Source organism: Bactrocera dorsalis, chromosome 4, assembly GCF_023373825.1.
Source record: "Bactrocera dorsalis isolate Fly_Bdor chromosome 4, ASM2337382v1, whole genome shotgun sequence".
Lineage (NCBI taxonomy): Eukaryota > Metazoa > Arthropoda > Insecta > Diptera > Tephritidae > Bactrocera > Bactrocera dorsalis.
The window spans coordinates 57,269,916-57,288,484 of record NC_064306.1 but is presented as its reverse complement, the minus strand read 5'-3'; the positions used below and the strand labels follow the sequence as shown (position 1 = coordinate 57,288,484).

Here is an 18,569-nt window from a genome sequence, read left to right as displayed (position 1 = left end):
TTTTATACACACAAAGTATGTTCGTCTGCTAAATAAAACAACAAAGTCACTTCATCATCCACTAAATGAACGATAGAAACCGAAGCGCACTTGTAAATAACAAAAACAAAAATAAAACCATTCATTTGAACACCCACAAAACGGCATCAATTTCAACACACACGACATAGAGAGGAGATCTGAAACTAATATACATAAGTATGTATGTATGTATGAGCGTGTGTCAGCCGCCAGATCGCGAAATTCTACCGCGTTTTGTCACCATATCACCGAAAACAACAGCACATCAATACACTCACACGCCATCAAGTGACTTCAAAATACAAAAGGGAAAAGAAACTATGCAAAACAGCAAAATTTCAACAGTTTGAAAACTGTAAACTTAACATAAAAATAAAACAAAAAAAATATAAAAAAGAATTAAAAAAAAATATACATAAAACAAAAGAGATTTCCATAAGAACACACACCAACAGCAACAACTACCGACCAACTGTGTAAATAAAATGCTAAGGCGCGATTATCATACGCTGCGTATGAGTAACAAATAGTTGGGGTGGCCCTACATTGTTGAACTGGCACAGCAGGCAAATACAAAAACAAACAAACATGAAGGCAGTCACATTTTAGCTAACTGAAATATGTATGTGTGTACGTTATATACATTTGATGAAAAAACTGCCAGTGTTGACAGTATCACCACCTAATTGTCTGGTGTCGCTGGTATCAGCTCAGCTGCTCGGCTGCTAACTGCTGGTATGACAAAGCTAAAATGCAAAATATTTAGTAATTCAATGGGAGAACGCTGTGAAATGCCAAATTGTATAGCATCTAACAGATGTGCAATTGTAAAAATAAAAATATACATCACAGGGTGGTCCAAAAATTTGATTTTAATTTTTTAATGCAATATTTAAACAAAAATGGTTTTGATTTTCACAAATTATACAAATAAAAACACACTTTACAGGGTGATTCAAAAATTACATTTTTTTTATTGAAACAATATTTATACAAAAATAGTTTTGATTTTCAAAAATTATACAGATTTTTTTACAAATAAAGAGTTTTTAAAATTTTTTAAATTTTATTAATTTTCATCACTACTACGATATCTAAAATTTTTGACATATGTAATTAATCTCTAAAACACATTGATATTATTTAAAACTATTTATTGCCATAAAAATGTATGTAGGATTATTGGAAAGAGGTTAGGAAAGTATTAAGCCTTCACAAAAACCTAACACAATGTTGCAATAATCAAGAGTAAAAAATTTAGGAAAAAATTTAGAAGAAAAATTGGAAGAAAATTCAACAAATAAGTAATTTTGAAAAAAATTAAGAAGATTTAAAAAATTAATTAGAAGTTAATAGAAAAAAAGGTTAATAAAAAAATATAATAGAAAATTAAAAAAAGATGATAGAAAATTCAAAAAATTATAAAAAATAAAAAAAAATATAAAAAATTAAAAAAAAAAATATAAAAAATTAAAAAAAAATATAAAAAATTAAAAAAAATATAAAAAATTAAAAAAAAAATAAAAAAAATTAAAAAAAAATATAATAGAAAATTAAAAAAAAAATTTAATTTAAAAAAATTATTGAAAAAATTAAGAAATTAAAAATATTTCTTTTATTATTTTTTGTTTTATGGACTATTTTTTTTTTGTATATATGTATATAAACCACATAAAAAACTAAAAAAAAAAAAATATAGAAAAATTTCAAAAATTAAAAATAATTAATAAATTGAAATATCTATTGGACCGGATTTTATTTATCTAAAGTATATTAGTAAAATTAAGAATTAGATACTTAAAGGATTATATTTCATTTCTTTTAATAAAAAAACACGTAACTAAAATAAAAATTTAGTTTGTTTTTTTTTTTGTTTATTTTATTTATTTTTGCTGCGAAGCTGTCTTATAGCTTCGAATCACCTTCCAACGAAATTTTATTTTATCAAATTTATGCTCATATCTATGAATGTGTGAGTGTTATGAACTACATAGTAAAATCCCCAACTAATTGTAGCAAAATTCCATTACAAATTCGCAGCGCACAGCGCTAAAATGGAGAAGCAACGATTGCACTGCAACAATAAGAAAAGCAAATAAACAAACGGGGGAAAAATCACCCACGAACTGTCTGAGATAAAAATTACTGCTAATCTTAAAGCGAAAATGAGTTCATGTGTAAATTAAAACAATACTAGCAAAACAAATAATGCAAAAAAAACAACAACAAAAAATCGGCGAGACGAAGCAAATGGAACTAAAAACGATTGCAGCAAGAAGAAATCCAGCGAGTAAGCAATTCCAAGCGCAATAAGAAATGCTGCATGCGAAAACGTGAAACAATTAAACAAAAAATAAAACAAAATTTAGTAAAATAAAGCAAGTAAGGAAGGATAACGTACGGATATAACCGAACATTTCATACTCTTGCAATTTGCAGGGATTGAAGCAGGGGTAATGCTTTCAGGTACATAAGACTTGTTAGTTATATGAAATTTGTGCATTCCAAGCAATTCGAAGTTGTTAAGAAAACACGCTCTCTCAATTTTAATAAGACAACTCACATATTGGCCGATATATTCGGCATAAAGTCACCCGGAGGTTCGAAAATCTTTATATTAGGTATATGGAGGCTAAGGGAAGAATTGACCCTATTGAACCCATTTGAAGAAGTGATCAGGAAAGGATTCTAACCGAATTTCAATTATATATGTATCTCACACATTGATATTTTTGGTAAAAAGTCAAGTCAAAGGCTCTGGGGTCCACATATTCGGTAATTGAACACACAGACAGTGACCGGGATTTCAACTTGTTTCTTTATCATGATTATTTATACATACATATACAATATATAACCCTATATCAATCTCGCTTAGTTTTAGGTGATACGTACAACCGTTAAGTCGACAAAACTATTATACTCTATAGCAGCATGTTACAAGAGGAAAAAAAAAGGTTATATGAAAAAAGCCCGAGGCAAAATGCACATAAAAAGTTAAAAGCATAGTTAAAGCAACGGTACTGTTGAGTAGTTGCAAAAAAAATTAAATAAAGTAAAAATACATATGGTATGTACATATGTATGTATGTATGTATCTCGATGTGCAAACGTTCGAGTAATAAAATAACACTTAGAAAGTTGGTCACGCATAATTGCAAGTGACGCTGCAATGATAACAAAAACAAAAGCACCGGCGCTGCGCTTAGTTTGCGATATAAAGCAATAAAAATATGTATTCACAAATATTATAATATGCACAACCATACATATGTACATTTGTACATGGTAATACTTTTGTGGAAGGGGCTAAGTTTTACCGGAAAGAAACTTTTTTAATCATATTGAATATAAATTCAAAAATATACTACATATAATTATTAATTAATGTATCCGTCGAATATATGTATGTACATACGTACAGTGGCAACACTAAAACTACTTGAAAAATTAATTCTTTCATTTCTGCGCGAATTATGTATTATTGATAATAACAAAAAATTAAAAAATATAAAGTAAAAAAAATGAACAAAAACAAAGAAAATAAAAAATAAAATCCGACAGCATTCCCTTCAAAAGCAAAATTTGATTAAAATTATATACATATAAATATGTATTTAAGCACTTTTAGCAGTGACCTTATCCCATGACAAATCACAGTACTTATTTCAAATTCCATAATTCAAAAAATAATTTAAAAAAGACATGAACGAAATTCTAATCGCCTATTAAATATTTTTTAAATTTCCTTTGACTAATTCGTTACCGCCTAATAAATTTACTTTAATCATCAACACTTATTTATTGCCACACAAAATCAACAAATAAATTTCAAAAAAGAAACACCTGTGTAGCTAACTAAAAAAAACTGCCGTTCTTATTGTTGTTTTTGGAATAACAAATATAATTTACCAATGCGACTATGATATGACGAATGTGCGAAGCGAGAGGTGCCAGTAAAGTAAAAATTTTGGAATTTGTTCTTGTTAGAATCTGCTACGTTATGCGCACGCTCACACCGTAGTTAAGAGAAGCATTGTGCGGATGAAAGCACAACGACCGTGTGGCCTAATGGATAAGGCGTCGGACTTCGGATCCGAAGATTGCAGGTTCGAGTCCTGTCACGGTCGACAAGAAAATTTTTTTATTTATTTTATTTTTTACTTTTATTTTTTTTTTTATTTATTTTTTTTTTTTTCTAATTTATTTTTTCTTATTTATTTTTTTCTAATTTTTTTTTTCTAATTTAATTTTTTTTTCTAATTTAATTTTTTTTTCTAATTTAATTTTTTTTTCTAATTTAATTTTTTTTTCTAATTTAATTTTTTTTTTTTAATTTTTTTTTTTTATTTATTTATTTCATTTTAGTTATAACTTTTTTGTAATTTAATTTTTTTTTCTAATTTATTTTTAAAAGTTTTTATTTTTTAATATAGTTTTCTTATTATTTTATTTTTTATTTACTTATTTTATGTTTTTTATTTCTTTCTTTTACTTTTTTATTTATTCCTTTATTTTTTTATTTAATTTCATTTTATTTTTTTTATTTATTTTTTTTTTATTTTTTTTTTTTTCTAATTTATATTTTTTTTCTTGTTTATATTTTTTATTTATTTTTTTTATTTTTTACTTTTTTCTAATTTATTTATTATTTTCGTTTATTTTTATTTATTTATTTTAAATATTTTTTACATTTTTTATTAATTTATTTTCTTTATTTTTGATTTTATTTTTGTATTTAATTTTCATGTTATAATATTTTTTTATATTTTTGATTTAATTTAAATTTAATTTTTTATTAATAAATTTATTTTATTTTATTTTTCATATTTTTTAATTCTACTTTATTATTATTATTTTTATTTATTTATATTAAATTATTTTTTAAATTTTTTATTAATTTATTTTATTATTAATTTTTTTATTTAATTTTTAAATTTTTTTATTTATTTTTATTATATTTTTTTATTCTTTTTTTCCTTTTATTTTTATTTTTTTTTATTCATATTTTATCTTTATATTTTTTTATTTATATTATATTTTTATTATATTTTTTTTTATCATATTCATATTTTTTAGTTTATATAAACGTTGCCACCATAAAAATATTTTATATTGTACCCAAAAATATTTGTTTCTATTATATCAATAATTCGCGTTTATAAGAAAAATAATATTTTTCTATTACATTTTCTAAAATTTTTGCGTTTTTCAAAAATAATTCTTATTTCATAAATTAGTTTCTCAATATGTTAAGTGCATATTTTTTGATAATAAATAATATTTAATTCTGTGGTTTTTAATTTTTAATATTATCTGTGTTTCTATTCCTGTTTATGCTGGAATTATCATTACATAAATTTATATATTTGTTAATTCCATAAATTTTACCAAATCAACAATATGGATTCATTGCTGCATTATCTCTTATCTGCGCAGCTTCTAAGCACTGATAAAAAGTAAAAAGGGCTTTAGAATATTGCACAGTGACCGTGTGGCCTAATGGATAAGGCGTCGGACTTCGGATCCGAAGATTGCAGGTTCGAGTCCTGTCACGGTCGTAGCTGAAAAGTTTCACTTCTTTTTTGCATTTTATTTTCATTGCAATGAATTTAAATTAAAAATCTGTATCATACTGAAAACACTTATGAATTTTAGAAAGTAATATATTTGAAGTAACAACTGAGCTTAGAAAATGTGTGCGACAAAATTTCTTATATCGGTGTATAAAAATTTATTAATTTTGACATGAAGTTGGTAACACATGTTTTGAAACTGCTAAAACTATATTCAATAAATACTTGTTTTAAATCGACTCACACTAAAAAGTCGCATCATAAGTTTGCTTGATAGTATTCCTTGAAATAGCCACATTTGGGGCTAAGAAAATCCATCGGATATCCAAGAAACAACACTGCGTTTCCAAAAAGTCATTGTTTGACCCAGGTTTGCGTCAATACCACCGTCGGGTATTTTTTCAAACTAAATTAAATAACCAAATATATAATCAATAGTTGGTACAAGAGCGAACATTCGAGACTAGAAATCTTCTCAATCTATACAAAATTGGGTATATACTCAATATTTTTAAAATACTGGAAGCTCTCTTTTTAAACACGATCCCGACGATTTGTCAAGTTCTATTGGATAGACCTGCCTGAAATTTTTATAGAGTTTTTATAGGCTTATATATGTCGGGAACTAGCCACATCCCCAAATTTAAATTTCTACTATTTAAAAAAAAACTCGAAACTGACAAAACAGTAATACAAAAATAATTTTTTTTTCAGGGAGTCACCATTGCTGTCATGTTATTTTTGACTGACGAATGGAAGGGCTTAGCGCTTTTTACGTCGAGATATTAAATTGAAAGCGTATAAACCACTTGTGCAAAAACTGAAGCCGCTCCACCTTCCCCCGCGACATTGCTTCACTCTGTGTGCTCTTGAAATGTTCCAAGAATCACCAACGTTTTCAAGCCACATTTTATTCAGCTATGAGGCCCATTTCTGACTCAATGGGTTTGTAAACAAGCAAAATTTGCGCATTGGGGAGGAAGAGCAACCTGAAGAGATTCCAGAGCTGGCTTTTCACCCAGAAAAATCAACGGTTTGGTATGATTTGTGGGTCGGTGGAATCATCCGTCCATATTTCTTGACGCCGATGAGAACGGAACTGTCCATGGCGACCGTTATCGCGCCATGGTAAGCGACTATTTGACGCCTGAAATTAAAGCAACTGATCTCGGCGATTTGCAATTTCTGGTGCCACTTATCACACACACCAACAATCAACGAATTTATTGAGAGAAAACTTAGGCGAGCAGATAATTTCACGTTGTGGGTCGGGCGATTGACCACCAAGATTGTGTGACACCGTTAGACGTTTTCCTGTGGGGTATGTAAAATCTATACAGACAATTCCGCTTCGATTGAGGCCTTGGAGCAAAACATCAAGCGTGCCATTCGCCAATTATCAGTCGAAATGCTCGAACGAGTCATCGAAACGGATTTACATCAGAGGCGTGGTCGCGGCCAACATTTGAAAGAGATAATCTTAAAAAAATAAATGCCAAAGAATGTTCTTTCGAATGATAATAAAAATTCCACATTAAATTTGAAGTTTCTGTGTTTTTTCTTTGAAAAAGTAAGGAACTTCGAAATGGATGACCCTATACTAGATAAAAATAAAAATGGGTTATTTGAATTTTTCACAAAAATTTTGAGGTTATATGAAAAAAAGTATATGACAAAGAGTTATAACGCTTTTCCTTACTAATCAGTGGAGCACCTTTTTTTAGTCGGACCTCCGTGATACAATCGAAAATTATTATTTTTTTCTTCAAAAATGTAACTGTGTATTCTAAAAATACATTGGTGTACTACTTAATAATAATAAAATAATTGTCAGCATTGGAAATTATCATTAGCAAGTATTAAGGTCATAAATTATAATAAAAATTGCTGTTATGCTCTTAATTTGTGAAATTTATGAAATTAAGTTCCAAGCAGTTTAACAAGCAAAATGTAAAAATATAGGTTTAAAATCATAATAAATATTATTTATGCGCACACGAGCATTTCCTACAAACGCAAATACTTATCTTTGCATTATCTTTGTTTGTGTGTCGCTATGTGGCACCTATGAGCGACTTTATATGATTTCGCTTTAAAGCCGAGCTTCAGCCAAGCGCGCTCCACCAGGTCTCCCTAAATTGAGAGCAGCACTAATGCGAGCGCCGAGCGCTCGCTTTGTAGTGGGGGTTCGGTGTAGTTTTAACAAATTACCAGAAACAACAATAACAACAACAAGCCGTAGGGAACAACTGCAAAAACGTGGTAACTTAAACTAAGCCATGGCAAAGCGAAAACATAATAACAGTGCTTGATTGTTATTTACCGCTAATTTGAGCTCAAGACAACTCGTCGCTCCGCAAAGGTAAAGGCAAAAGCCTAGCTTCAAATCGAGCGCGGGTATATGCCATGCACACAAGGTACTACAATAAAAAGTGCACAATGCAAACGCGAAAAGCGTAAGAAATTTCCCAGGCATAATAATAATGATTGTAAATATACATATGTACATATATGTAAGATATGTATGTACAAGAGCAGGTATTAGCCATTTTCTTACTACCGTGTATTTATGTATGTATGTTAGCGTTTACAGGTGGTTGAGTACGACAGTGGCGGGCGAAAATATAGAACCATCTCAAAATTTATTCGTCTTAAATAAGGAATAGAAATCATGGATCTAAGTGGAGGAAAGACTTAAGCTTAAACATTTACATATGTACAAATCGTTATACTTTATTACTGAAGTTCACGTTCTGTAAGGAGTGTGAAGACTGCATAGCAGCCGTAGCAGAGAGTATACAAGAAGACCGTGGAGAGTCGATTCAGCGCCGTTCCCAGCAACTTGGACTGGCGTATGGAATGACTTGACGCGTTTAGGGTCGAGCAGATACAATCTTCTATAAGAGTGTACAGCTGCTGGAGTAGGCCGATATTGATAGCATTGGCCTTAACACCGCCGCCGTTAGTTCTGCTAGTGAACGAGGGCAGGACGAAATATCTACTTTCATAAAAAAACAGTCTGTCGCACTCGAAGGCGTAGATAGTTTTGTTTATCTTGGAACCAGTATTAACAACAACAACAACAACAACGTCAGCATCGAAATTCCACGTAGAATAACTCTTGCTAACAGGGTCTACTTCGGACTGAGTAGGCAATTGAGAAGTAAAGTCCTCTCTCGACGAACAAAGACCAAACTCTATAAGTCACTCATTATTTCCGTCCTGCTATATGGTGCAAAAGCATGGACGATGGCAACATCTGATGAGTCAACGTTACGAGTTTTCGAGAGAAAGGTTCTGCGGAAGATTTATGGTCTTTTGCGTATTGGCGAGTATAGCATTCGATTGAACGATGTGCTGTATGAGATATACGAGGACATTCAATTAAAAGACAGCGGCTACGCTGGAGAGGTCATGTCGTCGAATGGACGAAAAGATTCCAGCTCTGAAAGTATTCGACGCAGTACCCGCGTATGGAAGCAGAGGAAGAGGAAGACCTCCGCTCCGTTGGAAAGACCAAGTGGAGAAGGATCTGGCTACCAATCTCCAATTGGTGCCAAACCGCGAAAAGGAAGGACTGGAGCGCTGTTGTAAACTCGGCTATAAGCGGTGTCAAAGAAGAAGAAAAAAAAGCTATGCATTAGTAGTGTACGCCTGGATTTTACCGGTAAAGTCGAGGATTCCTAATTTCGAAGACTTTTTCGTCTACTCTGAGAGTAAAAATTTTCGCTGTGTCTTCGTCTGAAACCTAGTACCTCCACAGTGGTATTATCCATCTCTAAACTATAATGACCACGAAGTCTATTTATGTACATAGATGAAATCCAATTTTCTAGCAATGCCAACAGCTACCATTAACATTACCATCACTGTACTGCTTGCAGAGTCAGCGCAAACTTATAGTGACTTAAGAAATTAGGCTAAAGGTTTAGAAAGAGAACTTTCAAGTGGGAAAAACAAAAACACAAGAAGCATACGGGAACAAATTAGCTTGCCCGCCCCATTTGGTGTTGTGTCTTTGCCTTCATTAAACACAAAAACAGCGGCTAACTGAAGCCGAATGGGTAGCAGTGGCCGACTAAGTTGCAAGCGGGGCAGAAACGAGCTGTCAGCAACGGTTGTCATCATTTCACTGATGGTTGACTGATGTAAATATATATGTACATATACATACATGCATGTTTGTATGACAGTTTGACCCAGCGCGAAATTGCGCCGTAAGCGCGGCGGGTTTAATTAAAATTTAAGCAGCGAGTCATCATTCCTATTAGTTTTTGGCTAAGCAGCAGTTTAGTTGCCAATTTGTTTATTTTTAGTTTTCTTGCGTGTGTGTCTCTGGCAACCCATTTCTCGTTGCGTGTAAATAATGATGCCTCCAGGGGTGCTCAAAGCTATGCAGGTGTGTTTCTTCAACTTGGCTGCGCTGGCGTGCATCACTGCGTCGTTGCGTCAGGTGCTCAATCTTCTGCAGATTACACGCAACTACTTTTTTCTTGGGTTTGATTTACTGTTAGCAGTCAAATGACGCGCTTCGTGGTGGGTTCGCCGAACAGCTTGTGTGAATTCTTATTTAAAATTTTCTTTAAGTTAAATACGCAGCTATTTCGGAATAATTAAAGCAAAAGATAAGGAAAACAAGAAGAAAGATAACGGAGAAGAAAGCTACAACAGTGTATGCGTGGAATCGGTGGTCGCATTCAATTGGTAAAAACAATAGGCATATTACTCACAGCTTCGGTGGTTGAGGCATTGACTTCTACGTCGCTTCGTGCTGATTTTAAACGCACAATTAATTATTATTTTAATACCACTGTGTGTTTGAAAAAATAAAATAAAAAATAGAAAAGGTGAAACATCGAAGAATAGCAAAATTCGAACACCGTGTCGGTTCAAACTTAGAAAAAGCCGCGTTTAACGGGTTTTCTTTTGTTTTTGTCGCAGCATTTATTTTTAAAATTAATAGTTTTTCGGTACTTATTTTTCTTTTCTTTTAACTGATTTCGCTTTTACAAAAAATTCACGAATTTGTATGGGGTTTCTAATAATTATTTAAAATTATGACTTCAGACATTTTTGCTTTACAAAAGATTAATTATAGTTTGCATAATAATGGCACAGAAAGCTATATTGTGTTATCCAGGTCACAAACTTTAATTTTAGTTTTTATTTGACATACATATACATACATACATATATGTATTAGTGAACTTGTAGAGAAGAGCAAAATTAACTCTAAACCATTTAAAAGTATTCATGATCGAACTAGTTTATTTTGACACAATACTGCATCACACCTAACCAAAAAAAAAAGTTAATTAATTAAGCATATTTCCTCTGTACACTCACAATATCTTTCTACCCGAAATCACTCGACTTTCATAAGGTGCCTCAAGTGCTTCGAAAATCACATATATCCTCTGATGCCAACACGATGATTTTCAAGCATTGTTTTTTTTTTTCACTTTTTCGATGTTATCGCCATAAACAGAGCTGGTTGGAGGACTCACATGAGGCAAGTTTTCGATTAAGGAATAAACTTTCATCGGTTCGAATAGCGCAGTCAAATTTTATCAAATTTCTGTGTGTCAACTGTTTATTGATGTGCGGTTTTATTCTCAATTTTCTCAGCACAAATGAAAACAGTCATGATATCAATATATCAGTCAATAAATTGCATTCTATTAGGCTTATCTTGTATTCTCTCACTATTGATTTCCTATAACTGCCTTACTATTGTAATATTGACTAAAATTTTATTCAATAAAACTACTTAAGCAATAAGACTCAATCATTGCATAAGGAAATGCAGCAATTTATTGCTTCTGATCGCCCTGTATTTGTTAAATAACAAATAAAACTACAGCAATTAAATGATAACGAGCTAAACAAACAACAGCAAGTGCGCTAAGCAAGTAAATCAATTTATTTTATGGCTATCCATTTGATGTTTGATAATTATAGACAATGAGATTATGAGTTAAGTGTTGGAATTTATTTACTTTTAAGCACATGACTCACCCTACTTTATTTACTTGCATCATATGATAAGAATGATTCATCGTTTAGAAGAAAAAATAATAATTAAACAGAAAAAATAATATTTAAACAAAAAAATTACAATTAAACAAAAAAAAACAATAAAACGCAAACACAAAAGCCTGTATGACTAAACAACAGGTGTTTCCTCAAACTTCAATGTTATGTATGTATGTACATGTTCATGTATTTTATTAGACTCGAGCGAATGATATTCTAAAACGTATTTTGTGCTTAACATTATATAACGACAATCGCGTTAGTATAGTTATTGCATTATCTCTTATTCATGCCATTTATATACAAATTATCTACAAGGTTTTCTAACGAGAGAGTCTTTAAAAAAATTGTTATTAGATTGTGATTTTTAAGTCTCCAAAATTCAATTATTAACTCCTGGGACCAAGTCTGAATATTTAAAAGGACAGTACTCACAAAAAGCTAAAACAGTCTTAAAAATTAATTATTAATTATTCATTACTAGTTACAATTATGCTCAGTGTTTCAAGAAAAAAAAAATATGTCGAAAGAACAAAAAGACTACAGCTAAAAAAATTAATGCCACTACAGACGTAAACCAACCGCGCACCCAAAACAGAAGCATATGGTATATTGTGGTCAACTTGGAATATGTGTACTATTAAAAATTCCAGGAAAATTAAAATTTATGACTTTAACAAACAATATGGTGGTGAAAAAAAAATATGTTCGAGCATTTTCGGTTTCTTTTTTATTTTGCTGTTAACTTTGAAGGGAAACTAAAATGGTTTTTAATGTTTTTTGTATGTTTACATTTGACTCACAGTGTATAAATAAAGCGTGTAATGCGTTATAAATTTTAGCCGATGACGTCAATAAACGAGTAAGTACGCGTAACAATTCGCGAAATAAGAGCAAAAACTTGGGAAAATATACAATTGTAGTAATTTTAGAAAGATAAAATTATAGGAAATACACAATTATGTAAAAAGTGGTATAAATTTGCAGTTCAATAAAGAATAAAAATTTACAAAGTGTTCAGGAAAACTTAAAAGAAATAGTAAAATAAACAAAAATATAGGAAAAGTCAAATTAAGCTAAAAAAGTATATTTATGAAGCTCGAAATGGGTAAACACGTAATTAGGAAAACTCAAAATAAACACATTAAAAGGTAAATAATACGTTAAGAGTTTTTAACAAATAGGGTAGAACAAAGTTCGAGCCGAATTTGTAAGAAAGCGTCTAAAGTTGTAGAGGATCCAGGAAGGCAATAAAAAAATATGCAATAATAAAATAAATAGTTGTTTACCGTGTAAACTTACCCTTATGTTATCGATAGTAAATAAAAAATCGACAATGAAATAACTGTTATATGTATGTATTTTTGTAAATTTTGTAAACACAGCGATTTTCATAGAATTCATACAATAAAGAAAATGTGCAGCGAAAACTAATAATGACTTCACCAAAAAGCAAAAAACGGCCGGGGAAGAAAGTTAGAAGTAGAATAATGGTATGATGGCATGCGGGCAATATCAAATAAAACAATACATCATTACAACGATTGTGATGAATGAAATTGTGCACACAGACATGCCTTCGTGAGCATTATGGATTGCAGCAGAAATCCTCTATGGCGGCACTCAGTCACACAAATGGGAGCTGAGTGGAGCCGCCAACAGTGTCAGACAGCCCGAAAGACTATTATGTGGTATAAAGCAAAGTGCACAAATATTTACAAGCGGAAAGATATACATATGCATGCATAGGCGAATATAGAAATATGTAGATATATTTGTATATAAAAAGTGTAGATATATAATGCAAGCGCAATTACGCTGTAAGCAGATCTGCACAGCAGTCATTTGAAGGCACACAAATGCATATACACATGTTCGTGTGTATGTATGTGTGTGTGCGGTTTGGTGAACTTAATCTTTGCGGAAGTTGTGAGTTCTCTAGCAGATGAGCGCAGCCGCCAAGTGTTATTTGCACTGATAGCGGCGTTTGTATGCTTAGTTGCAGTGTGGAACAAAACGTGGAATATGAAACGAAATATTTTATCTAAATATGCACACACAAACATATGTATGTATATAATGTATATTCGTGTAACTAAGTAAATGTTTAGACTTTGAAGCCTCAAAGCGCTAAAATTCGCGCTCATAAGCGTTTAAATCTTTATATTTCTGCTGTTTTTGTTGCAGCTCACCTCATTAAAACACATTTTTTATCCCACTTGAATACTTAATTATGTTGTTTTATTTTAAATCACATTTGGTTGGCTATAAATAAAGTCATCACCTCTGCAAGCGAGACATCCAGCGAACGACATACACACTTACAAAGACATGTGACAACTAATGAGTGTTAAAGCTGTTTCCGGTGAGGTGACTACATACCAAATATGTAGGAAGTCAAAGAAAAGATTTTTTAAATTTTTTTACATTTTCACGTATGGACTTATAGCATATGAGATAGTTTAAATGAAGTTTTGCAATCGAAAACAACGAAATAAATGTTAATGATGTATTGAGAGAAGAATTTGGTGTTCATAACTTAATTTGCATACGAGTGTTAGTGTTTATTTATGTTTCGTACCTAATATTCCCACGCTAGTTGGGTCCAAAATTGTAAATGACACAACATAAAAGAAACTAGAAAGTTAAAATTCAAACTTTTTGGGTAAAGAAACTTTTAAAAAGAGTGGAATGTGATTGTAAGCATACATTTTTTTTTTGCTTAGACTTTTCAAAGAAAATTATACAATTCCCAAATAATACTTACTAATTTCTCTCTGCGGTCAATAAAAATTATTAAAATTTATTTACTTACTTTAAAATGACAAAAACTTTCCCACACAAAGATTTTTAAATGTTCAAAAAAAGACGTTTTTTATTTTTTTCTTGCTATTTAATTAAATCAAATGCTTAAAATTAGCTTAAAATTATGCACACAAATGTTAATTTAAAACAAAACTCTACCAATCAACCACAATTAAACAAGCAATGCACCAAATTTGTTGTGGCAAGTGCAAATTGTACAGAAATGCAATTAAAACCAAACCAAAAGTGTTAATCAAATTACGTTCAAAATAGATACAATACCGAAAGTTGAGCAAAACGAATTGTTGTAAAAAAGGCGATGAGGAATTTTAAACTCAAGCATGAAATGAGTGCAACTCCGAAGACCTTGACGTGTACGCTTTTAGCTTTTGACTTTGCACACATGCGTAGCACATACATTTTCATAGACCACAAACATACATACATATAAATAACTAGTAGATACATATGCGCATACTGACTTTGAAACATTAACCGTTAATTTGCAGCTATCAATTAACAAGGGGCTATAGAGCAGAGCGCATAAAAGGGGTTGCCTAAGGCCAAATACACACTTATCGCTTGACGCCACACTAACAAAACTCAATTATCACTATGGCAACAGAACTATCAAATAGCTTGGCATATCTAAAACAAAAACAAAAACAAAACAGCACTTGACAAAAACATATCACATGCACAATGACAAACAACGAACTGTGAATGGAGTGCGTCATTTAAACCAGACCGATCGGTGAATCCGCATTTTTGCTACTGAAATTAACATTTTTTTTATTTTTTGTACAATTTTGCTTCGTTTTCATTGCTACTTTGTATTTTTTTTTTGTTTTCAAATGCTCTCATCATGCAATTTCATGGTATTTTGCATTTACCTTTGCGCATGCGCACAACACTTGCTTCTTTTTTTTGGTCTATACGAACTTGTCTGAACAATGTGCATAAGCAGTTATGATTGCTCGCTACATATGCATGCATGCATAACATGCTAAAATGCTATTTTAAATGCCAGTTAAATTGCATTTGTTTTTTGTTTTTGTTGGCATTTTCACAAAAACGTATTGTACCTTTGTTTTTTCATGAGTCATGAAACAGTGATTTTGCTTTCGGTAGTTCGATCTTATGAATAGCAGTTAATAAAAAGCACAGTGCTGCTAATTATATCTATATTCATATATTTTTGCAAAAATGTGTGTGTGAAACGCCGGAGAAAAATCAAGTTTCACTGATTTGACGATATTTATACATGCAATAAACAGTAATGAATGTTATTTTCTGAAACAGAATTTTTCCCAATATTGTTGTTTATAACGAATAGAAAAATTCCTTACATTTTTAGATTTTTAAAATTATTTATTATTTTACTAAATTATTAATTTTATTTTTTATATCAGTTTTTGAGATATCGATTTGAAATTTCGTATACATACTCTTCTCCCCAAACACATTGGTAAATTCATGGACCAGCTGATATCGGGCTACTCTAGCATATATGTAGCTGCTAGTAAGGTGAACGATTAAAAACAGGTTTATGTATGGAAACCTTTTTTTTGTCAAAATATCTTTAGGACATTTGGCGTGGACTTTTACACAAATCTACGGTATCTTCTCCGAAAAAATTTGCAGATCGGACCACTATGCCATTTATTCTGCTAAACTGTGAGAGTATTAAAAAAAGACACTAAAAATATGGGATATTTTACAAAGGATTTTATTTCAATTAAAATATTGGGCGCATAAGTAGGTACCCCAAATCCATTTGGTTTATATTCAGTGTAATCCAAAGTTTTTTAAATAAATGTGTATACTAAATACATTTATTACGATTATTATGATTTTTTTTTTCAAGCAGCTTTAAGTCTAAAGATTTTGTTTTTTCAAAAAATGTATTAATACATAATTCAAATTAAGCACTGATAAGCATGAGCAATCCAAAAATTCATCAAAAAATATTTATTTTTCAGTGAATAAGGCAGTTCAAAATTAAAAAATATGAAAAAAATAAAACACTTCACGATTACAAATACATATATGTATGTAAGTACCGATCTTTGATGAAGCTAAAAAATTATATGCCTTCATCTGAACCCACACACTTAAAAAAATACACTCCACAAGTCGTTGTTTGGATTTAACAAAGCCATACCATGCGTTGGCAAGCGCTTTTGTTATACGCTTGAACGAATTAAGTCCATCGATTTTTTTCAATATGGTTTTTGACGTCAACTTAAATAGGTCACTAACTTTTTGGTATTTTCGCACTAAAAAGTCATACGGGAAACAGCGTATGTTTGTATGTATGGCTATATCAGTTCAGTCTATCACTCTGCTATGCTATCTATCTAATGGGTGACCTTATGGTGACAATACATGCATATGGGTGCAAATTAATAGTTTGTTGTTGTAGCGATTCATATCATTAATAGTTCTTTACTATTGTCTCACGCAATCTACACAATTTTTGAGTAGGAAAAGCAGCACAAAATAGTTAAAATTATGGGTGCTGGCGTCTCGCAATCCACACCAAACACGAAACATAAACGTGTGTTATACGCATTTATGATGAATTCCGTTTTTTGGCAGAAAATTGGTTAAAAGTTGACGCTCGTAACCAGAAAAGTTGGTAAAGAGCAACTGCGAAAGCAGCGCATAAAAAACTTTTGAATACTTTTGATGACACAATTCTTAACGACATATTACATACCGACATACAGTACATATTGTAGGGAATTGTTCTATTCACCTTTGGTTGTTGCTTTATGCGGTTTTCTCTTTTTATACTCATTATATACATATATGTATGTGCATGTACTTTTATAAATCATTTTAAGTTACTTTTACAAATTCTTATCTAAATTTCTTTAAAAATATTAATTTGTGATATATTTTTCGTTGAATGTGTGAATCATAAATGAAAATTTAACACTAATTCGATTTTTTCAAGGAAATAGTACATCTGTCACAGTTTTTCATATATCTTTAAGTAAAGTAATTCGGTTCGAGACGTTTTCATAATTCTTAAAAAATTTCGAAATTATATATATCAAATTATATGTTTTGGATAAATTATGCCACAAAGATACTTCATTTTGAGACCGGAAATTTTCACTTCCACAATATACATACATACAAATAATATTAATGTCCGCTTACAAGGCCCTACCAAATTCATCACCGAAATTCCATCATAGGCATATGATAAGTAAATAAAATATTTTTTTAATGGCCACAAGAGGCGTTGGTCGACTGCTTGTCGATCACGAGATAAATCAAAGCAATGCTCAACTTCGCTATTATCATCAGAATACAGTCAAACATTTCATTTAAAATATTATAAATGGTTTTTACAGAAGATACGTACACTCGTAGAAATGTTTATAAAAAACAATAGCTGATATTCTTTACACTTTCCAAAGTATTCAACAATCTTATCAGCATATAAAAAAATTCCATATTGTCAAGCACTGTAAATTACCTTTTATATATTTTGCGACGTCTGCAAGTATTAACGCTGTATCCTACTTTTATTGTTAATAAAATATAGAAACTTTACACTTTGCTTATTTATTGAAAAATTAGATGCTTTTTCAAAATGGAATGAAATTGTGCTTTCGCTCCACTATTTTGTTTCTTTTTTTCTGTATTTTGTCGGTTTCACGTTTGTCGTTTACTTCTCCGTTTGCACAAATTTCTTGTCGTTGCTTTGCACTTTTTTCGCGCGTTAGCTTTTGTCACAAATTTCGTTAATACACTCTCACTCACTTTGACAATGCATCACACGGGCACACTCCTTTTTTCACCCGATTTTTATGATTTTCTACAACGACAGGACAAAAAAGCGACACAATCTATGAAAGCAAATAAATTGCGTAAAATATTTTGAGAATTAATTAGCACTTTTCTTTTTACTGTTTACATGTAAATTCGACACTTTATTATAACTGCATGGGAATAGAAAAACACAACCGACTCGAAAAATGCGAATTCCGTAAATCGCACTCAACACTTATTTCCAACACCTTCTGTCAATCAATGACCAACAAACGCAAAAATTAGAAAGAAACCAACTGAGTTATTTAATTGGTAGCGTAGACTATTTTGCCGTGTGTCGAA

General features: G+C 30.9%; 1 protein-coding gene and 2 non-coding genes across 4 annotated transcripts in view; 2 read left to right on the top strand and 1 right to left on the bottom strand.

The window, feature by feature from the left end:
* Window positions 1–18,485, bottom strand: part of LOC105230682 (ras-related protein Ral-a) — a 45,398-nt gene extending 26,913 nt beyond the window's left edge. The window contains exon 1 of one of the 2 annotated variants that reach the window (XM_049456637.1): window positions 17,932–18,485. The gene's annotated coding sequence lies outside the window, so the exon portion shown is untranslated. The remainder of the gene's footprint in view (window positions 1–17,931) is intronic. The other variant, XM_049456636.1, reaches the window with a different exon arrangement.
* Trnar-ucg (transfer RNA arginine (anticodon UCG)) lies at window positions 4,079–4,151 on the top strand. The gene has a single exon. It is a non-coding gene; the product is annotated as a tRNA-Arg (tRNA).
* On the top strand, window positions 5,510–5,582 carry Trnar-ucg (transfer RNA arginine (anticodon UCG)). Its single transcript has one exon. It is a non-coding gene; the product is annotated as a tRNA-Arg (tRNA).
* Window positions 18,486–18,569: the final 84 nt, after the last annotated feature.